Source organism: Schistocerca serialis, chromosome 8 (assembly GCF_023864345.2).
Source record: "Schistocerca serialis cubense isolate TAMUIC-IGC-003099 chromosome 8, iqSchSeri2.2, whole genome shotgun sequence".
Lineage (NCBI taxonomy): Eukaryota > Metazoa > Arthropoda > Insecta > Orthoptera > Acrididae > Schistocerca > Schistocerca serialis.
In genome coordinates, this window is record NC_064645.1 from 565,585,810 (window position 1) to 565,610,566 (window position 24,757).

A 24,757-nucleotide genomic window follows, 5' to 3' on the forward strand; every position below is an offset into this window, starting at 1 on the left:
CTACACTGGCTGTGCAGTGATGTCAAAAACGTATTTTTCGTTTCAAGGTGTACACTTTCTTCTGGTAACCACTATACAAACATTTAACTGTCATACAAACATTTAAAACACAAATTATGGTTGGAGATAAAGATTTAAGCAAAAGAAGTGATTGTAAATAAAACGAAATGCAAGCAACCTGAAAACATAAAATCATAAAATGAAAGAATTTTAACGAAATTTAGTACTTAAAAATAAATAAAATAGCATGCATAAAGGTTACAAGTAAAAAAAGAATGACTGGAAGACAAAATAAGACCAAATGAAAAAGTGAATATGATGATTAAAATGATGGTCAGGATTATAAATTTAAAAAATTACATTTAAATCAATCAGCTGAATAAAATAATGATAAAACTGACTTCTATAAAGGTGTGAAAATAAAAAATCGTAATGCATGGGACGAGATTCGAACCAACAACCATTCGCACGTCGGAAACGTACCTCAATTATTACAGCACAAATAGCTCTGCTAACTGTTATTAGTTTTTAAGACTCTAGTAAATAAGGCGAAATTCTGACTCCCTTCGTTGATTACCCGGAGTAGCTGCAAGCTTTGATACCTAAGACCCTAACTTCATCACTGTGTAGATGGTTTCAATAAGCCGACCCCACTCTTACCAACTTCTCCTTGTAAGAAGTGTATCGTAAAAAGGAATGGAATATAGGAGACATAGACCAAATAATTTTATTTGAATTCAAATTATCTTCCGTTGGCCACAACACGCTTTTAGAAAAGTTTGTAAAGCTGTTGGAAGCTGTAAGCAAAGTATTGTTGGGACAATATCGAAGTATTTGAAGTCACAAGTTTTTTTATGTCTATCTGTAGGTGATACATTGGACACGGCAGTCGAACCGTAATTGTTGCGTAGCCTTATCGGGATCGAACTTGTAACAGCAATCCTATTGTCTGTGAAGGTCTGAACGAAATCTCCAGCATCCCCTACACGCAGGCTGAGCTCCACAGACTGCAAAAAAATGGCTCTGAGCACTATGGGACTTAACATCTATGGTCATCAGTCCCATAGAACTTAGAACTACTTAAACCTAACTAATCTAAGGACATCACACAACACCCAGCCATGACGAGGCAGAGAAAATCCCTGACCCCGCCGGGAATCGAACCCGGGAACCCGGGCGTGGGAAGCGAGAACGCTACCGCACGACCACGAGATGCGGGCATGGACTGCACTTCGGGCCGTTGCTGGGACAGTGTGGCTGGTGCCATATTGGTTTTTAACTATGAATTAAGCTGGATGTGACGTAGGGGCCGCGTAAAGAAAATCTCTGCCCTCTTAGCTCCTCAGACTGTCTGCTCAAAGACCTGAGCACAAAGCAAACCTGAACTCTTAGAGAGTGTCGGTAGCTCATCGACTGGCCAATTCAAGTATGGTGTTCCTCGACTTCAGCACAGAAAGTGGCTATTGATGGCGACGCTCATCCTGAAAAGCTTTCTTGTGATGCTTCCTGATTGCACTTATCAGGCTACTTGGACTCGTAGAACAATCTACCCTGGAGTTCCGAATATCCTCATCAGTTACATTAAGAGCCCCTACATGGTGTCAAAACAGGAGCGTGATATGCAATTAGCGCAACACAAACTATTGGTGCGATACTTTTCCATTGAACCACAACTGGTAATAGCTGTGTGAACAATTTACTGCGACATTTTTGCCAGATACTTCACAACGGAAAGAGCTACAGGTATTCGGTGCAAGAGCACACATCGTCAAGGTGCCTGTGACGATACCACAAATTGTTGTTGATGAGAAAACGGCTCCAGCAGGTAGCTACAGAAGTGACGTGAAGGGACATTTTCCGAACAGGTCAGCTGACGCCCTTTCTTTGCTTTGTGAGGCTTCAGGTTGGGTTTATGTACAGCTCTGTGAGCAGATGCTGCCGACTTACCGCCTCATGTGCTATACGGCGCAACGATTTTCTTGGACTTTTCTCCAAAGCCGCCCCTAACTCGTCTGCACTCCTCCCCCCCCCCCCTTTCTCTATCCCTTCATTTCTCTCTTTCTCGTCTAAAGCAGACAGACGAGCCGCAGTGGCGTGCTGTGCTGTACTGAACTGCCAGTCCAACTACCAGGAGAAGGGGCTCCCGCCCATCGCCGGAGGCAGCAGTAGCTTTGTATTAGAATTGTCTAGTAGTTGTATACATAGTAGCGTTTCCCTTCTTAAAAACTGTTACATGAAAAAAGAGAAGAAGTTTGTGCCCAGACACATTATTGCATCGGACATACTATTGTAGTGTCCCTATCTGGTACTTGAGCGAAAATTATAAGCCTTTAGCAAAAGGAATGAGAAATAGAGTGGAAGCCTGTGTCGAGCGTTGGGTTAAAAGTCGCGACTTGGTAGCCGCCAGTGTGGGGACATGACGGTCGCCATAAAATGCGTGTAAGAGGATTGTCAAGTCAGGTTAGCTAAGCACGGCAGTGAACGGTACCACACAGCGGTAACTGCGTAGCCAGCAGGGCAATGTCACCGCATCAGGGCTAGTCTCTTGTCATGTGCGACATGACTAGGTGCTGGGTTTTACTGAAACAAATGGCCGTCAGAGACATATAAATATGTCAATTTCGAGGCAGAGATGACTTCTCGTTGTCAGAAGCCAGCAGTATGACCGTGACACCAGAGTTATGGCAGACAGCAAGGCAACTGGACAACGCCTGCAGCAGCCATGAGTTGGAGACCATGCCGCGCCTTCTGCACTAAGTCTTTTACGGTTCTTGGTGCCACAGTGAGACCTGCTGGTCAAGGGAAGGCAGGCTTCGGTTACGATTGTGGAGGGGGCCGTAATCAGTTACCATTGGTTGCCTTTTACAGTTACACACATTTATTTTTAAAACAGTAATTCCAGACTCAGCGATAAATAAAAAATACCACACACGTTATTAACGAAGGAATAAACAGCTGTGTAAATAATAGTGTTTTCAGTGCGTTACAATTTAGCAAATCACCTTTAAATACAGATGTAGATAATGTTTTAAAAAAAATACAAGTCACTGTGATCACGGCTGAAGGCCTCACATTCCAAGAATGGCAATAAGTTAAGAATGTTTAAGAACGCGCTGCAACTTGCAAATTACAGGTATTGAAATATTAAAGGCATGTCGCCACAAACACCGCAGAAGTCATCAGACACCAGGAATGGCAGTAAATAAGGTTTTAAGACTTACTGTTAAAATACACATACCAAATAGGATTTTAAAGCAAATGACCACAATCACCGCTGAAGGTCTTACACGCCAGGAATGGCAATAATATTAAAAAAATTGAAACCTGCTGTAAAACAGCAAATACAATAGCAAAAGTTAATTAAAAAACAAGGAACTAATCCAGACGGTGCTCCAGGAATCGACCTCTGAGAAGGTGCGGCAGCAAACACTTTCTTGAGAGATGAGATTTGCAGCAAAGTGTTGCATTCACTTCACACGATGGTAGCTCATACTTGTGGCAGTCTAATGAATCACTAATGATAATCTTGCAGAGGCTACCTGACGACCGATAAACCAAATGCAACGATGGAACAATATGCCAAAGCCGGAACCGGCAGTCTGCTCTACGTCCCTAGAATACTGTGTTTAGAGCGCCTGGAGCGAGAAAGGAATCACTACCGCCAGAGTTGAAGAATCATCAACGGCCTACAATCAAAAAAGCTGTCAAAACTACAATCCTTACCGGACAGCAGCGGCAAGGCGAGGAAACGTAACTGTCGTTACATACACTAAGTCCCAGGGCATGTAACTGGGGCGTTAGTGGCCACCAGGTAGAAAAAATACCGCTGGTTGAACTTAACAAATTGTAACAAACTGAACGCAGTAAATAGTAACAAGAAATCGAGGAAAGCTAATGAGATCCGCTTTCCCCAAGCACTCCACTCGCTGCTCTTTGCCTCGGCGACACTATGAACAGCAACACGAATCAAAGTCACTGGAGAATCGCCAGATGTCACAATGGTGGAGGTTTCTCTACTTGAATTGAAATGCACTCATCTTAAAGTCTGCAGGACCTGGTTTACGACGAGGTCGTGCACCTTCGTGACCACAGCCCTTCCATCTGGCAGTCGATCCTCGCTGCCAGCGGTCCCGGCGTGTTCCCGCACTCTGCAGATCTGGCTCCTCCCGAGTCCCCCTACCGAACTGCCACACCCACACGTCACGGAAAAACAACAACGTCGCCCCAAAGATAGGGCAACAGTTACTACATTTTGATAACCGCCGCTGCTGCCACCAGCGGACAGCAAATGCTTGCGAAACGAGTGATGCCAGTCAACAATGAGAAGAAGACAAACAACCGCAACCATGCCAACTAAACGATACCGTCTGGCCAGCAACAGAGGTCGGAAACCTACAAACAGCACCAACGCGAGCCGCAGCATGGCTCACACAGCCCTGCTGACCGGCCATCTGAGCCTGCTGCTGCTAGCGTTGAGTTCTTGATCAGACTTGGCACCACTGTGCCAACTGCTGTCTGACTCCTGCCGGAGGACAGTGAGTCATACCCTGCACACAGCCGACTTCATCTATCATCGCTGTGACGTGAGTGGAGTGAGGGTCATGTAGGCACCGTGACACTGAGGAAAGCTACGCATTGCTGATGTCGGTGGCCATGGGCTCTAAAACTTCCCGGCCTACCACGGACCTGTTATCAGCAACACATGGCGCTGACTCAGCAACCAGTGCGGAAGTCACCGTCCATATGTCAGTGCTGACCAGGGTCAATGGAGTGAGATGTGTCTGCATGACTATGTCATGTACTGAAGCCTTTCTTAAATGTCAACAGTGTTTCGACTTGGCCCATCGACCCACCACTCACCCTGACACCTCCACTATAGTTGGATGCACCTAGATCACACAGTCTGAGATTGCCAATGAGCGTCCAGTAGTGGTCTGAACACTCTGCTGTGAATGTCGCAGCCAGTGGGAGCATTAAACGTGATCATATCGAGTTACTTTGAGACTTCTTATTCCCTTCGTTGGGAAATGGCATGGGTTATGATGGTGCAAGCCATAAATTCAATACAACCAAGAGAGAGACATAATTTGCAAGATACATAATATCTTCAAAAGCAAGGCACGTGTACAGGCGTACCACAACTGCTTGGAACCGGCAATGCTGCAATCCCCACCCATGGTTCGACCTGTGCGGATTGCTATCGTTCATGAATTGCACAGGTAAACTATAGCAGACTGCAGTCGTTGTTTCCCTAGAAGAGCAAGAGGAGGCTTGCTTACCGCATATCTATTAAACCTGTCTCGATATCCTCGCTAAATTTATTCTCCGTAGGCTGTGGTATCTAATGTACGCCGCGGCCACCTTTTATCCACGAGTAACATCCCTGGTGCTCATTTGATTGCAGGTTGAGTCGACATGGGGCCATACTAGAGATAATAGAACGAGGTGAGATCCCCGTCCCTATCCGAGATTGAATCCAGGGGCTCCAGAGCTAGAGATTGATGCCCAACAGACTGAAACACTAGGGCCAGTTTTGACAATGACAAATGACAAAACAAAAATTTAACGCGTCTCAGTCTGCTGCGTTTCAGGAGTACCGGAACAATATCACCGAGAGTCTTCAGCGCGTTAATATTCCACGCACTAATTCCCTCCCACCCGCAGCGGCCACCGACACTAATAAATAATCAGGAGTCACTGGACGGAAGCAGAACGCCATATCGCGTGCTGTTTGCCGGGGCCGCATTATGCAGACTACCTGCATACGATTAGAGAGAGGAGTTGGACGGACTGCACGCTCCGACGCCGCAGATGGCTCGCTTCCGCGGGGGGCTTTACGACCCAGACTCGCGGGACGCGGAGCGACGTGTGCTGGCGGGCGAGCCACGCGAGACGGGGTGTAAAACGCCGTGTTGTGTGAAAAGCGCCGGCCGCCAGACAAAAGCCGGACAGGCGTTCCGTCATCAAAGCGGCGCTTATCGGCGGTCATCTCACCCACTCACACTTCTGACTGACCGAGGACTGGGTGGTGTTCTGCCCCCGTGCCATCGCCCGCCCACAGCTGCCGTGGCGAGCCCGGCCGCTAACTTAATCGTCAGCACCGCTCATGGCCGGCGACGTGCTTTATGGTGCACGGCAAAATGGCCTGTAGCGGGCACGATACTTTATTCCCAGGCGTTACACTTCGGTTGTTTAATAGTTCGTTATGAAAGCTTCATTACTAAACCAAGAGCTTTTGAACGCCAGCAATCATGTGCACGCATATGAGAGTACAATAACGCCCTGACTAATGTCGAAGATAAAGGGGATGGACAAAAATATAGAAACACCGCAAGAAGCGCATGCTTGAACATAACTGCAAATTATGTAAGTTGAAGGTGGACGGGGGAGAAAGAAAAGGGACAGGGTAGGAACTCATGATATCAACTGCATCAAAACTTAAAGCGAAATCGGCAGTGACAAGTGAATATATTTGCCGGATCGGGACTCAAACCCAGGACCTCCTACTTACCAGGCAATTGCGTCAACCACTGCACCATCCGGCCACAGTGTTTATCGCAACTGCGCAGACTAACTCGGCACGCACCCCAGTGGGCCCACACTTTCTCCTAGCGCCACCTATCTGCAGGCACGTCCATCTCCTCCATGCTTGCTAATTTTAGATTACCGCTGGAGGTCGAATATAAAGGTTGTGAATTCATTGCTCATCGAGGCGAAACAATTACATGAATAATGGTGTCTGCTCTTTTGTATATGTAATTGTTTTGGTTATGTCCGGAACAACAACAAAAAATGGCTCTGAGCACTATGGGACTTAACATCTGTGGTCATCAGTCCCCTAGAACTTAGAACGACTTAAACCTAACTAACCTAACGACATTGCACACATCCATACCCGAGGCAAATGGTTCAAATGGCTCTGAGCACTATGGGACTCAACTGCTGTGGTCATAAGTCCCCTAGAACTTAGAACTACTTAAACCTAACTAACCTAAGGACATCACACACATCCATGCCCGAGGCAGGATTCGAACCTGCGACCGTAGCGGTCGTGCGGTTCCAGACTGTAGCGCCTTTAACCGCTCGGCCACTCCGGCCGGCCTACCCGAGGCAGGATTCGAACCTGCGACCGTAGCAGTCGCGCGTTCGGAACAACAGACAGCACACATTCATATAACTTGTAACGTTGTTACTTTATTTTTCTATGAAATCGGTACTGCTAGACAATAAAAGCGGGTTAAAAACTGTGAGCTGTCTGGGGAAGTTAACCTTGCATTACTGCGCAACTGTTTCACCAGGTATCCAGTCTAGGTTACCAAATTCCCAACCAGACTAACATTAATTATAATCTTTTAATAGTCATACGACAACCGGTGATATATATATATATATATATATATATATATATATATATATATATATATATAAAAGAGAATTTAAATCAAAAGAAATAAATCAGTTTATATTTGGAAATTTATTTTAACATTGATCATTGAAATTTCAGCATATTAAACTCGAGTCGTAACTAAGCTGGTGCCTTATTTAGGATTGTGAAAATGTGAGATTTTAATCTTACGGAACACATCAAATATGGAGTCAAGATTGGGAGACTGCCTACAATACTGCATTCATAAAATAACACACGAAGAACGTTGAAACATATGCAAGAGGAAATTAACCACAACCAACCGATTCAATTTTCACCCAAAGAAGTTACGTTCGTAGCACAATCCTGTCCGTCATGTAATTACCACACACTGGTATACTAAATTCATATTAACTCTTTGTGAAATCTTCGCGAAAAGAATAGCTGAGGGCTACTTTGATGATTACACCACATGCTTCACGTGGTCAACTTGGTTTACACAAATAATTTTGATAATTAAAATAAATTAGATCGAAAAGCAATTTACAAAAGAAAAATCTCGAACTGGTTACTAACGTCTTACTATTAACCTGATGGGTCAAACAATTGTATAAGCACGTGGTAGTGGTCTCACAAAGTACACCCCACGTGGGTTGAACATAAAGAAAAGTTGCTATATTGAAAAATATTGTCAAGACGAGACGTTATAATCTCACGCACATTCGCATTTAAGATTTATGAACTTTGAGTTACTGATCAACACGTGGTTCCACTTTACTCACAAAGTAGTGACAAAGCAACTACCGGAATATATTCTGAACTTCACACGAGAATTACACTGCGCTGCAATTTAAGATAACATTAGATATTTTGAAGCTAAACCTGAAATAAAGGTAATTAAATTCTCAGTTAGGCGGAACTTAAGAAATCCATTGTCCTACGGACTTAGCAGACACGCGCTTAGCCGGAGATCTTACCACTTCAGACGCTCGCCACGGACAGACTGACCTGGTCCCTTTCTGAGGGTGGCTCCCAAATACAAACGGAAGTGGCCAGAGGGGCAGCTTCCTATACCAACATGACAAAGGACAGACAGGACCATACTAAGGATAGAAACCTCTTTCCTTTTAGAAAGCGTAGCTACCTGTTCCGACGTTGGTCCTACTCTTCTCTAGCAGACAGGCTTGTCTGCTACCCTCAAGGATGCAACTAGAAATACATTTGCTCATTCATCCTCTCACACAGAAGGGAAGGGGGATGACAGTGTCTTATCATATACATTATACAAAAGAAAGCGGATGTAGGTTCCGTATGAGACTGTGTGACACGAATTACATATAAACTGTGTTTTAAAGTGTAGTAGTGTGACAGATCGTTCTTGTTTATGTGTAAAAGTAACACGTTCCACTACTCAGTTTTTTCCCAGATAGTCAGAAACGCCACAGTAAATTTAGAAGACGAATCTATGCCGTAAATGACAACAGTTTTAAGAAATTAAACATGAAAGGAATCCAACAGAGACCTTTCAAACTGATGGACAGTGAACCCGAACTCTTCATTGTGGATGCACATTCATGTTCGGCGTACAGTGTGAATCTAGAATTAGCGAGCGTGGAAGACGTGGACGGGGGCTGCAGATAGGTGACGTTGGGTGGGCGTATCAGTCAGGCGGAGACGGTGCCGGGATATCCGCGCATTTAAAATAAATGCTTTGTCTGGGTGGTGCAGTGGTTAACGCAGCTACTTAATAAGCAGGAGATCCCAGGCACACAGTTTCACTCGTCGCCGCTGATTCCGCATAAAATCCCGATGCACCTGTTATCATTAGTTTCCTCCCATTCATCTCCTTTCTCCCCCTTCCACCTTTAATTTACACGCTATGTATCGCAGATCCTGATTCCACTTGGTGTCTATTCTTTCGCAAATCTAAAACAGCAAAGAAATAATAATATGTGCTACATATGGGATTAAAATACATGTAAAACGACAGACGAGTTAAAAGAGAAACACAGCGAAATGTCACTGGCTGACCACTTACCAAACGAAAAAAAAGAAAAAAAATGCGTGAGCCATTACGCTGTGAACACACTAAAATCAGTCCCCTAAAATCTAAGGAAAAATATTGGACAATTCGAAAAACTTTAAAGCTCGGACCACATTCGTTTGAACGTTACTGAAAATACAGGGCATATCCGTCGTTGAATTCGCCGCGACTAGCTTGTTGCAAAATAAAACGCAGTCCAACAAAAAGGGGCCCACAGTTTACTTTACGCCATAAGCACCACACATTGGGTGGTCCTCTCAGCGGAGAAAGAAGCCATGCGTAAGAGGGGTGTGGCCAATGCGAAGACGAGCAAGGAAGACTTCGTCCGGTCCACAAGGATGGAAGGAGATACGCCGCGGCCACGTTGTGGGCTTTACTAGACGGAGCTAATTGTCGGTCACCTTCAGCCACTCATCTCTCATCGACGCAAGACTTTGGATCGCAGCAGCGAGATCATAGCATCCAGGGGGGATAGCACACTTAAATAACTGAGGATCGCGACACGCCTCCTTGATTGCTAGATCCACCCTTTCGTTCTCCGCAATACCCATGTGCGCTGGCACCCAGCAGATAAACCCCTGCTTCCCAAGTCTTTGTTTGTGAAGGAGGGCATCCTGGATATTCTGGACTACTTTATATGCTGGGTACAAACATTGTAGTAGGGAGAATCGGAACAGACAAGAAATTTGAACCTGGAAGAAAGTCTCATCTGCTCCACTGCCCGCAAGACCGCATATAATTCTGCTTCAAAGACAGTACAGTCTTCAGGCAGTCGGACCTTGAGGACACCATCCGGGGAAACAACCGAGCAACCAATGGAGTCCCCCTGTTAGGACCCCTCTGTAAAGACAGCTACACAGTTGTGGTGCTCATATAAAATGTAGAAAATATCGCATTAAAAATGGAAGCAGGAGTGCAATCTCTCCTGTAGTGCACATTTCTAAAAACACTCTGGGCCTCCGCAGTAAGCAGGGTGGAGGACGGTGCTTTGCAACTTGCGAACTGATACCCAACGTGAAAGTTGCATATAAAAAATGGTTTCAGTCGTAGTAGTACCAGCGTTTCGGGTATCAGTACCAGTATTACTACTATTCCCTTTAATTCCGACAGTGTCCTGTTGTTACAAATGGTCTTAGATATAACGCAGCTCTTCGGATCATCCTTTCCCTTATATCACTACAGTTGTCAGAATATTATTTTTTACCACCATAACAGTACACTATTACGTATGAAGTCTTATAACTACTGCAAGCGCTAATAGAAAACACTGAATTTCAAATTGTTACACATATGGAAAGCTGGGTAAATACGGAAGTAAGTTTAGCCGAAATTTTTGGAAAGGATGTAACCGTGTTCGGAATGGGTAGATTAAATACAGTTGGTGGTGGAGTGTTTATTGCTGCCAGAAGTGGTTTACCTTGTAGTGAAACCGAAATAGATAGTTCGTGAGAGTTAGTGTGGCTAGAGGTTATACTTGACAACCGGAATAAATTAATTATTGGTTCCTTTCACCGACCCCCGACTCATATGATACAGTTGCTGAACTGTTAGAAGAAAACTTGAGTGTCATTTCGAACAGGTGCCCCACTCATACAATTACACTCCATTGTTATCTCAGTTTACCCTCGATATATTGGCGAAACTACATCTTTAAAGTCGGTAGTATGCAAAATCGTCGTTCAGAATCGTACTGAATGCCTTCTCGGAAAATTATTTTGAAAATTTGGTTCAGGAGCCCACTCCAAGTGTAAATGGTTGCGAAAATATATTTGATCTCTTAGAAAAAAATAATTGTGACCAAATGAATAGCATCATGCCAGATACAGGGATTAGTGACCACAAGATCGTTGTAGCTAGATTGAATACAGTAACATCCGAACTCATCAAAAATAAACACAATATACTTCTATTTAAAAAAAAAAGCAGGTAAAAACTTGCTTCACACCTTACTAAGAGACAGTCTCCACTTTTTCCACTCTAACTATGTAGGCGTAGACCAGATATGGATTGAACGCAAAGAAATAGTATCTGCGGCGGTTCTGAGATACATACCAAATAAATTAATAAGAGATGGTACTTATCACCCAGGGTACACAAAACAGAACAGAATACCATTGCAGGAGCAACGAATAAAGTCTGTCAAATTTAAAAGAACGCAAAAGCCCCGAGATTGATGAAGTTGTACAGAATCTCGAAATTCAGCGCGAACTTCGATGCGAGATGCTTTTAATAGTGTCCACAACGAAACTCTGTCTCGAAAGCTGACAAAAAATCCGGAGAAACTCTGGTTGTATGTAAAGCAAACCACTAGCAAGAGGCAGTCAATACCTTTATTGAGCGATAACAATGGTGAAGTTATTGACGACAGTGCCAGTAAAGCAGGGTTACTAAACACGGTTCTTCCGAGATTCATTCACAAAATAATACCAAGTGAATATTCCATAATTCTAATCAAGAACGACGAGCAGGACCGAACGATCTGTGCCCTTCAGGTGCAGTTACAACACGCAAAGGAGGAATTAGAAAGGTTGAGGACGGTAGAGGGTGGTGGGGAATGGGGACTGGCAGCTGGTAAGAAGGCAGCTAGAAGGAGGAGGCATACAGACGGTTATACTTTGCGTATATGCAATAGATTTGACCCACTGTCAGCGTTGAGTGTAGAGGAGCATCTTGTAACTGTAGGTGTAGGGAACATGCAGCAGTCGTCAGCAGTTAGGGGGCCTAGGTGAGCTGCAAAGTCTAACAAAAAGAAGAAGATTCTGCTGCTACGAAGATCGCGTGGTAGAAGTGTGGGCCAGAAGTTCCAGGAAGTGTTGGAGAGTGAGTACCAGTTCACCAGCATTGTGAAGCCTAGTGCAGTGTTGGCTCAAGTGACCGACAGCATAGGGCAGTTATGCAGGAATTTTACGAAGGAGGATCTGTTAGTGATACTGGGTGGAGCAGGGAAGGGGAATATGAATTAGGTGGTGACCTGGTAAAGATAGCTACTCAAACTGATGGCACTAATGTGGACTTCGTGCAAGTGTTTCAGCCTCATGATCGGCCTCATCTTAATGCGAGTGTTAGGCGCGTTAACATGGGGCTTAAGAAGGAACTGATGGCAAAGGGCATGGGTCACATTTCAATGGTGCCATTTGAGTTTATCAGTAGATCGGGTTTCACTAGGCGTGGTCTGCACTTCAATAGATATCGGAAGGGGAGGCTGGCAAAGCTTATCGGTGACAGTGCAGTGGGTGGTGGTGGGATCACTCATGGAAAAGTTCCTGTAGTAGTTGGTGTTAGAGCTGCGCCGTTTTTAGACTGAAGTCAGCTGATAGGTATACCTGCTTAAAGGAAGTCCCTCTATGTAAGGGCTCACCAGAGGATGTCATGTTTCTAAGTAGAGAAGGAATTAGCATATTTCATCAAAATATAAGAGGTATCAGAGATAAAGTTAGTGAACTGCTTATAGATGTTGACTCTGAAATTATTGGTATATCGAAGCACCACTTAAACAGTTTGACAATTCAGAGGCTTCCTTTACCAGGATACAGATTAGCTGGCTGTTTTTCAAGGAGTTCCTTGCAGGGTGGCGGAGTGGCCATGTACGTAAAAGAACAGTACACCATTTGAGTCCACAGACTTATCACGGCACTGCACTGAACAGATATTTGAATGTTGTGTAGGGTCAGTTGAATTTAATGAAACTAAACTTCTAATTTTTGTTGTTTATAGGTCCTCTAACTTCAGAGCATTTATGCTCAAGCTAGAGAGGTTTCTTGATTCATTTAATCGGAAGTACCGGAAATTAGCTACATGTGATGACTTCGATACAAATTTTGTATATGATGCTGCAAGAAAAAGGATGTTGGTAGATCTCCTAAATTCATACGATGTGATGCAGACTGTGTTTCTTTTCAACAAGGGTGCATGGGAACAGTAGCACAGCCATAGACAATATTTTTATTCATTTCTCATTACTAGATGGACATTCTGTCAGTAAAAGGGTGAATGGCCTTTCAGACCAACATGCACAAATTTTAACACTAAAAGGCTTTTGTACTCAAACAAATGTCGCATATAATTACAAACTATGTAGAAAAGTTAACCCAACAGCAATAGATTTTTAAACCTCGTCTAGGAACAAGAGTGGCAGGATGTTTATAGCGTCGATAACATAGATGGGCCGGCCGCCGTGACCAAGCGGTTCTAGGCGCTTCAGTTCAGAACCGCGTGACTGGTACGGTCGCAGGTTCGAATCCTGCCTAGGGCACGGATGTGTGTGATGTCCTTAGGTTAGTTAGGTTTAAGTAGTGCTAAGTTCTAGGGGACTGATGGCCTCAGATGTTAAGTCCCATAGTGCTCAGAGCCATTTGAACCATTTTTGATAACATAGATGACAAACTTAATGCTTTGCGTAACACATTTCTCATGCTCTGTGAGAGTTGCTTTCCATTAGAACGTTCTAAACGGTGTATTGGCAGTAAATGACAGCCCAGCTGGCCGACTAATGCGATACGGATATCATGTAGAACAAAGCGGGAATTATATCAAAATGTTAGAAGTAGTCACAATCAAGCTACAGTAGCCCATTACAAACAGTACTGTAAGGTGCTTAAAAATGTTATTAGGAAGGCAAAGAGTATGTGGTATGCAAATAGAATAGGTAATTCACAGGATAAAATTAAAACCATATGATCAGCTGTGAAGGAAGTGTCTGGTCAGCAGCACAAGGTTGACGATATAAAGTCAGTTCGTAGTAAAAATATTGTTGTTACTGATAGATCAGATATATGCACAGTATTTAACAATCATTTTCTGAGCATTCTTGGTGAATTAAATAAAAATTTAGTTTCTACAAGGAATCATATAACTCTCTTGGCAAATGCCTTTCCGAGATTGATGTCTGAAACACTCCTCTGTGATACGGGCAAGAGGGAGATTGAGTCAATAATTAAATCAATGAAGACTCTCATGGATATGATGGGATATGATGGAGTGCCTAGCAGAATATTAAAGTACTGTAGTACACATGTTAGCCCTGTATTTAGACATATTTGTAATTTTTCTTTAGGAATGGTTAGTTTCGTGAACGACTGAAGTACTCAGTAGTAAAGATACTTTATAAAAAGGGAGAAAGAGATAATGTAGACAATTTTAGACCTATTTCTATGCCATCAGTGATTGATAAAGTTATTGAGAAGGCTGTGTATGTAAGGATAATTTATCATTTTATATCACATAATTTGCTATCAAACGTTCAGTTCGGCTTTAGAAGTCGTTTAGCAACTGAAAACGGTACTGGATTGGTTAAACAAAAGATTTCGAACGCTAGGCATATATTTTGGTTTAACTACATGCGTTTGATTGCGTTGATCACAAAATTTGCTCAAGAACTTGGACCATTGCAGAATCCGAGAAGTAGCTCACAATTGGTTTACCTCTTACTTTAGCAACAGATAGCAAAAGTCATTATTCACAGTGTTGAGAATGGCTGTGATGTGGGGTCTGAGAGATGTGCGGTCACGTTGGGGGGTGCTCCAGTGATCAGTGTTGGGGCCACTGCTGTTCTTTACTTTTATAAATGATGTGCCCTCTAGTATTACGGGTAACTCTAAAATATTTCTGTTTGCTGATGACACTAGCTTGGTAGTAAAGGACAAATGTAAATGTCGGGTGACTAGGGCCTGCCGTGGGGTAGACCGTTCGTCGGGTACCAGTCTATTTGACGTCACTTCGGCGACTTATTCGTCGATGAGGATGAAATGATGATGATTGGGACAACACCACACCCAGTCCCTGAGCGGAGAAAATCTCCGACCCAGCCGGGAATCGAAACAGGGCCCTTAGTATTGACATTCTGTCGCGCTGATCACTCAGCTGCCGGGGGCGGGCGGTAGTAAAGGATGTTGTGTGCAACATTGGCTCGGTTTCAAATAGTGCAGTTCATGACATAAGTTCGGGTCTTGTAGAAAATAAACTAACGCCAAATTACAGCAAGACTCAGTTTTTACAGTTTCTGACACACAATTCAGACAGTGAATGGAGATGAAAATTTAGTAGTCATGGGTGACTGGAATTCGATAGTAGGAAAAGAAAGAGAAGTAAATGTAGCAGGTGAATGTGGAATGGGGGTAAGTAGTGAAAGAATAAGCCGCCTGGTAGAATTTTGCACAGAGCATTACTTAATCATAGCTAACACTTGGTTCAGAAATCATAAAAGAAGGTTGTATACATGGAAGAACCCTGGAGATACTAAAAGGTATCAGGTAGATTATATAATGGTAAGACCAAGATTTAGGAACCAGGTTTTAAATTGTAAGACATTTACAGTGCCAGATGTGGACTCTGAACACAATTTATTGGTTATGAACTATAGATAAAAAGTTAAGAAAGTGCAAAAAGGTGGGAATTTAAGGAGGTGGGACCTGAATAAACTGACAGAACCAGAAGTTGTAGAGAGTTTCAGGGAGAGCGTTAGCGAACGATTGACAAGAATTGGGGAAAGAAATACAATAGAACAAGAATGGTAGCTTTGAGAGATGAAATAGTGAAGGCAGCAGGGGATCAAGTAGATAAAAAGACGAGGGCTAGTAGAAATCCTTGAGTAACAGCAGATACATTGAATTTAATTGATGAAAGGAGAAAATATAAAAATGCAGTAAATGAAGCAGGTAAAAAGGAACAGAAACGTCTCAAAAATGAGATCGACAGGAAGTGCAAAATGGCTAAGCGGGGATGGCTAGAGGACAAGGACAACTGTAAGGATGTAGAAGAATGTATCACAAGGGGTAAGACAGATACTGCCTGCAGGAAAATTAAGGGGACATTTGGAGAAAAGAGAACCGCTCGTGTGAATTTCAAGAGCTCAGATGGAAACCCAGTTTTAAGAAAGGAAGGGAAAGCAGAAAGCTGGAAGGAGTATATAGAGGGCGATGTACTTGAGGACAATATTATACAAATTCAAGTGGATGTAGATGAAGATGAAATGGGAGATGTGATACTGCGTGAGGAGGTTGACAGACCACTGAAAGACCGAAGTCGAAACAAGGCCCCGGGAGTGGACAACATTCCATTAGAGCCTTGGGAGAGCAAGATGTATGGGACAGTCGAAATCCCCTCAGACTTCTAGAAGAATATAATAATTCGAATCCCAAAGAAAGCAGGTGTTGACAGATGTGAAAATTGCCTATTTATCAGTTAAGTAAGTCACGGCTATAAAATACCAACACGAATTCCTTACAGACGAATGGAAAAACTGGTAGAAGTCGACATCGGGGAAGATCATTTTGGATTCCGTGTAAATGTTGAAACACGTGAGGCAATACTGACCCTACGATTTGTCTTATAAGATAAAGATTAAGGAAAGGCAAACCTACGTTTCTAGCATTTGTAGACTTAGAGAAAGCTTTTGACAATGTCGACTGGAATACTCTCTTTAAAATTCTGAAGGTGGCAGGGGTAAAATATAGGGAGCGAAAGGCTATTTACAATTTGTATAGAAACCAAATGGCAGTTATAAGAGTCGAGGGACATGAAAGGGAAGCAGTGGTTGAGAAGGGAGTGAGACAGGCTTGTAGCCTATCCCCAATGTTATTCAATCTGTATATTGAGCAAGCAGTAAAGGAAACAAAAGAAAAATTCGGATTAGGAATGAAAATCCATGGAGAAGATAAAACATATTTGAGGATCGACGATGACATTGTAATTCTGTCAGAGACAGAAGAGCAGTTGAACGGAAGAGTAGTTGAACAGAATAGACAGTGTTTTGAAAGGAGGATATAAGATTAAAATCAACAAAAGCAAAACGACGATAACGGTATGTAGTCCAATTAAGTCGGGTGACGCTGAGGGAATTAGATTAGGAAATGAGACACTTAAAGTGGTAGATGAGTTTTGCTATTTCGGGAGCAAAACAACTGATGGTCGAAGTAGAGAGGATATAAAATGTAGACTGTCAATGGCAAGAAAAGCGTTTTTGAAGAAGAGAAATTTGTTAACATCGAGTATAGATTTTAATGTCAGGCAGTCATTACTGAAAGTATTTGTATGGAGTATAGCCATGTAGGGAAGTGAAACGTGGACGATAAATAGTTTATACAAGTGGAGAATAGAAGCTTTCTAAATGTGGTGCTACAGAAGAATGCTGAAGATTAGACGGGTATATCACATAACTAATGAGGAGGTATTGAATTGAACTGGGGAGAAGTTTGTGGCACAACTTGACTAGAAGAAGGGGTTGTTTGGTAGGACATGTTCTGAGGCATCGAGGGATCACCAATTTAGTATTGTAGGGGAGTGTGGAGGGTAAAAATCGTAGAGGGAGACCAAGAGATGAATAAACTAAGCAGATTGAGAAGGATGTAGGTGGCAGTAGGTACTGGGAGATGAAGAAGCTTGCACAGGATAGAGTAGCATGGAGAGCTGCATCAAACCAGTGTCTGGACTGAAGATCACAACAACAACAACAACAACAACAACAACTAAAACAGCGACACACAATTCAACAAAACCTGACGTTTTAATTTCACAGAATGGGCATATGATTAGCGCAACTGAACAGTTCAAATTTCTAGGTATTCAGATAGATAGTATACTGTCGTGGAAAGCCCACGTTCAGGATCTTGTTCAAAGACTTAATGCTGCCATTTTTACTATCCGTACGGTATCTGAAGTGAGTGATCGTTCGACACGAAAATTAGTCTACTTTGCTTATTTTCATTCGCTGATGTGGTGTGGTATTATATTTTGGGGTAACTCTTCCCATTCTAAAAGGATATTTTTGTCTCAGAAACGGGTGGTTCGAGCAGTAAGTGGTGTAAGTTCATGTACCTCTTGTCGACCGCTGTTCACGAGTCTGGGTATTTTGACATTGGCCTCTCAAAATATATATATATATATATATATATATATATATATATATATATATCTTCCTTAATGTCGTTTCTTGTTAACGATATTAGCTTATTTCCAAGAATAAGCAGCTTTCACTCTTTAATACTCGGCAGAAATCAAACCTGCATTTGGATTGGACTTCCGTTACTCGTGTGCAGAAAGGTGCACAGTATTCTGATGGATCCACTTTCGATAAGCTACCACTAGAGTTCAAAAATATTAGCAGTAATACACGCGCTTTGAAATCGAAACTGAAGAGTGTCTTCATGGGTCACTCCATCTATTCTGTCGAGGGGTTCCTTGAAAAATTAAACTGATTCTTGTTATATTGTTGACAGCGTTTACTTAAACTTATGGTTTGACATTTTTCGGGTTCATAAACATTTTATTTTATCTGTTATTACTTTTATGTTGTAATTTCATGTACTGACACGTTCCATGACCTTGGAGATTTGCTCCTCAATTTCGTACTACGGAACATGACGTGAAAATAAGTAATAAATGAAAATTGCCAACGTGAGTAACGTAGAAGTCGATATCCTGAGTGTAGCGAAGCAACTTGAAACACTTGACGGGCAAGGCTTCCGTTCCACTTTATATACCACTCAGAGTAAAATTCCATACGATTGAGTAATCATATACAACCACTCGTTCGTAGAAAGATCCGCACACAATGACTGGAAAGTTGCACAAGTCACGCCAATACCCAGGAAGGGAAATACTAGTAATCCGCTTAATTACAGACCCATATCACTAACATAGATCTGCTGTGAGATTTTGAAATATACTGCTGTGTTTAAGCATTATGAATGACCTCGAAGAAAAACGATTTATTGACAAACAGCTAACACTGACTCAGAAAGTATTTTTCTTGTGAAACTCGACTAATTCTTTATCCTCACGAAGTAATGAGTGCTGTCGACAGGGGACCTCAAATTGATTCCATATTTTAGATTTCCAGAAGCCTTTTGACACCATTCCTCCCAAGCGACTTCTAATTAAACTGAGTGCCTAAGGAGTAGCATCTCAGTTGTTCTCAGTTGTATGACTGAATTCGTGATTTCCTGTCAGAAAGGCCACAATTCGTAATAACTGACGGAATCTCATTGAGTAAAACTTAAGTAACATCTGGCTTTTCCCAAAGAAGTGTTAAAGGCCGCTGTTCTTCCCGATCTACATAAATGGTTTAATAGACAACATGAACAGTCATAGATTGTTTGCAAGCGATGCTCTCATTTACCGTGATGTAATGTCATCAGATGATCAAAACAAATTGCAAAATGATTTGTATAAGATATCTATACGGTGCAAAAGTGGCAATTGACTCTAAACCATGAAAACTCTGAAGTCATTCACACAAGTACTAAAAAGAATCCGCTAAATTTCAGTTACACAGTAAATCACATAAACATAAAAGCTGAAAATTGGATTAAAAGCTGAGGGTTTACAATTGCGAATAACTTAAATTGCAACAGTCCCATAGATAATGTTGTGGGGAATATAAACGGATGACTGAGATTTATTGGCAGAACATTTAGAAAATATAAGAGGTTTCCTAAAGAGACTCCTTACGCTACCCTTGTCCGCCTTGTTCTGGAGTGTTGCTGTGCGGCGTGGGATCCGTATCAGATGGGACCGACGGAAAAAGTTCAAATAAGGGCAGTCCGTTTTGTATTATAGCGAAATAGGGGAGTGAGTGCCACGGATATGATACACGAACTGGGGTGGCAGCCATAAAGGCGTTTTTCGCTGCAGAAGGACCTTCTCACGAAATTTCAATCCCCAACTTTCTCCTCCGAATCCTAAAGTGCTTTGTTCCGCCCTTCTACATAGGGAGAAGTGATCATCATCATTATAAAATAAGAGAAATCAGAGCTCGCACGGAAAGATTTATATATGTTCGTTTTTCCAGTGCGCTGTTCGAGAGTGCAAGGGTAGGGAAATAGCTTAAACGTGGTTCAATGAACCCTCTATCAGGCACTTAATTACGAATTGCAGAGTAATTACATAGATGTAGATGTAAATGTATTTACAAAATTCTACTCATGTGTAAGTGTGGCGCTTGATGGCTCTAAACTAAATAGGTCAAACACATGAAATGAAATATGCAAGACACATACTCTGTATCCCTAAAATCACTGAAAGGAAATAATTTTTTTTTATAACTGTGGAAAATAAATGACAAGTGTACTCTATTAGTACATTTGTCCAACAAGAGTGCACAGAATATTGCAAATTTCACCAGAATTACATAGTAGTACTACAGAGTACCTGTCAGTAATTTATAAGTGCAGAATGTTTAAAACACACGTGAGGGGCAGTTGGAGAGAGTAATATTTTAATTAGTCGAGGAAACAGCCTTTCATAAATACAAGCGCAACACCACAGAGAATTCTTGACACTAAAAGGAAACGACAAACAAAAATTTTCAGTTCATTTGCGGTAGAGAAGTGTCGTCGCGATTCATTATTGTGCTTTCTCGCTGTGGATGTGCAATCCAAGTAAATGGACTTCACAAAAGCGCGTTTGTTCATTACCTAACTCCAAATGAAATATCTTCCAAAGTTTGCTAATATATATTCTAAGAAAATCATTTTACTGACAACCTTATTGTTGACATTAGTTTTAAGCGCATAAGACTGTGATCCATGGCAGAAGTCCCCACCTAATATATTGTATTCCAGTGCTCACGACATCATCAGAGACTTCAACGACTCAGAAAGTAGTTAGAGTCTCAAACAAATCACAGCAAGGTACTGCCTAAGATCACAGAGTCGCATCAACGTCTGTTGTACAGCTTGAAAAAGGGAAGAGCTGGCTGTGTTTTATTTAGGATTAAGACCCCCAACTTTTTTAACTTCATTCCTTCTTTTCTGTTAAGATTCTTTTTGCATTTTTGAATTTCTATTACCTTTGTACATCCGAGCGTAGTAATGATTATATCTTGCTAAAACTGCAGTGCAATAAAAAAAGAGTTTGGTAGTTCCTGGTCCCTACGCACAAAATCTTGCATCGTCTTTTGTATGTGCATGTTCGAAGTATTTTTGACATGAATCTCACATATCGTTCTGCGACTTTGTTTTAGCGCTGTCACGATTACGCGATAATTAATTATGTGAACTTGGTACATTTTGCTGGGAGTGACAACTATTCGATTTCTGACCAGAAGAGAGGGGTCAGGAGGACTCCCGTAAGGCCGGCAGAGAGCTTTTCATGGTGTCTCAATAGCAGAAGTATCTGTTTCTTTCCCAGGTTCGTTCATGAGATTGGCATCAGTACCCCCTCCAAATGGAGCTTGGGAATTGTGACGGTTGTGCAGAGATATTGGATTTAATAAATATCTTCGCTTCCCAGCTCTTGTATGGTAATGTCTGTAAGGATGTATTTCACGCAGGTAGTAGTGCAATCCATCTTCTTAGTAGCTCGTATTTGACTCATTTAGTTTTTCTTCCAGTATTATCAATTAACTATGTTAAATATTTGTCTCATTTATCTTGATTTTTCGAGTTGCCCAAATGTGAAAATCTTGATTTTGCTTCCTGCTGTCTTCTATTTAAGTGCGACTTCAGAACATTGCTCTGTATTATTCACTGTAAATATTTCAATAGTTTTGTTTTCCTAATCTGACTTACATTTGAGATCCCCTGTGTCCTACAACTACTATAAGGTGAGACGACCCTCGAATGGTAAATATAACCAGCTGCATTTCTAGGATGTTAGCCTCATTTTGAGGAGTTTCTATTGTGTACAGCGGCCAAGCACTATTTTCAAAGATATAAAAGGCAGAAATAGCAACGAGTCTCAAACACTCACAGGTTTTTATAGCAGGGGTAGCTGGTGCACCAGCTATTGAGCCTTATTTCGATCTCTTCATGGCCTGTTAAATGCGTCGCTATTCATGTTAATTCTGTCTTGCGTCGCGTGTAGGAAGATTTTGCATACCGGCACTTTGCATCTAATTTCTGCAGGCCTTAAACTAAATCAGCTGCTTACATGCTTCTTTTATTACAAGGGCACACAATTTTCATACTTTTAAGGCATGTTTCCCGTAACGTAGTTAATTTTTTCCATACTTTTAATGATTATTTGTGGCAGTTTCAGTGCATAAATGAATAAATATTTAGTTATTTTTCGCGCATACTAGTTCGTCCTTTAGTCATAACTAACAACAAAATAGAAGTTTACCGTTTGCCACCTGCGTCTTTTGATATGATTTCGCTATCTACAGTTCCTGTAACTGCTGTCCTCTCAAATAGTGTAGTCAACGATTAAGAGCTAAGAAGAAAGGAACTAAATGTTGAACAGTAGACAATTCCTATGAATTTCCTCCTACGGAATGATATGAGCACCGAAAGTTCTTGTTCCAGATCATACTGTACAAGTAATGATGGTCCCAGTGATTGCATTATGTAAATGTGGGAACCAACGCCGACACAAAGGTTTTCCTGTATGCCAATGAGGCTGCCGCCATTGCACAACACTGCAGTGCGAAGAACTGTCGTGTGTACGTATTAAGAGTGGTGTCTATAATGTAGACTAAGACGTTCTTCAAAACGGCATGATATTTACATAACTGACTGCAGCTCTACTTACGTGAGAGTGCTGGTATTTATACAAACATCGAATATTCCAGAATATCCAAACATTGCAAATATAAGAAATTTCGAGAATCTAGAAATGATAAAACAAAGTAACAAATGTTTGCTGGTGACCTTCAGCAGACCAGCCAGCGCCGCCCACCGCTAACCTGTACTCCACATTGCGGGCAGCACAGCTCGAGGCAGTATTCACGCTATGCATCATTCCAACGTCTGTGGCAGAGCATTTGGAAGATCGCATTTTAAAGTGGACCACTAAAAGTGGTTGGTACCAAAGAAGAGTAACCTAGTTGATCTTGCGCAATTACAGCTCGCAAATTGGTCGAGAACTGTTTGCTGGTGATCTGAGATGAGCATAGCTCATAGCTTGTCATCACTTCTAACTGGCCTGCTGCGGCAGTTCAGAACATTATCACGACTGAAAGAGGTGAACAACACCCACTGTTAACAACTTTCGCACTGCAGTGCCACGCTGGATAATCCACTGACGGAAGTGAAATCTGGGTTCTAAATCATTTGCCCCCATTGCTTGCTCAGGTTGTTTGACACAATATGTAATTGCTGCTCAACCAGTACTCTCCACATAACTGCGTATTTCACTTACAACCATTCCTCAAATTGTACTATGCTAAGGATTCAATTTTGGAATATTGGCCAACCGTCTATGTCTTGAACGAGCAAGTTAATCTCAAGTTCATATTCACGACGACCAATTTCTTCAAGTCAGGGTGATGATACATTCTCTGTACATTCATTTGGTTTTCCAAGTATTATGTCTAGCTCCACCGTACATTAAATGAATCTTTGTACGTCCTCGAAACGAGGAACGCACCATCTTCGATGCCCAGTCTTGAACATCACGGAGAACGTATCACTGACGCAAGTGTATTGTTTTAAAAGGTAGCGCCACAGACGTCATTGCGGCAGACATTTGTTTGTTACGAAACATAACCCGTTTCCAAATACCTGTCTGACCGCTCATTCACAACTTCGGACTATCTGATTTATTTATTTCCAGCCATTGGCCATAAAATTCTGTGAACTTTGGCCCAAAATGTTTGAAACATCCCGCATCTCACTGAGACTAAAACCTTCTCCGTCAACAAGCGGCGCCGTTCTTAATCCTCGAGCTTTCGGCAACTCTCACTGGCATCGTCAGGAGTAAAACTACTGACACCCGTAGCTGTTTTATTTTGTTACTTCAGTTCCCAACGTTGGGGGCATGTCGACCGCCGATGAAACCGTTTCCCAGCCAAAGGCTGTACATAATTAAAAGAAGCTTTAAAACATAGGGTGCTGAAAACAGTTTTTATTTTACCCACTATGTATACTAAAACAGGCGAAAAGAAAATTATGGTTAAAATCAATTGGATGGGAGTTTTTATAATTTTTAAAACTATTCAGACAATTTCGTACTCCATTTAAAATATAATCACTCCTGACAATGTTAACCCTGTTATGGTACAATGGTGATGTAAATCGTGTATGAAGACGATCGTGTTGGTGGTGGAGATGGAATGATGAGTATGACTAAGTCTCTAAGCTGCAAATGCTGTGCTCCAGCTCGTGATTGGCTTCTACTAAAGTGGGGTAAGTCTAAGATGTAAATGGACTTTTGCTACCGAGCTGAGAAGGAAAGTGGACAGAAAGAGAGGATCTCTCTTGTACTGGCACTTCGCTAATAAAGAACTGCAGGTCTCTACTTAAACGGTGAGACTTGCGTCCTTTGCTAGTGTACCACTTAGAGCCTGTTGCCAGTCACCTTCTAAGCTGTCAGAGGTACTGCTTCTAGCATCACGCACACAACGAGTGATGTGTGGATGTCCTTATTTGTGTTGAGCCCGCCGTCTAAACATTTGACATATTCTGTCATGC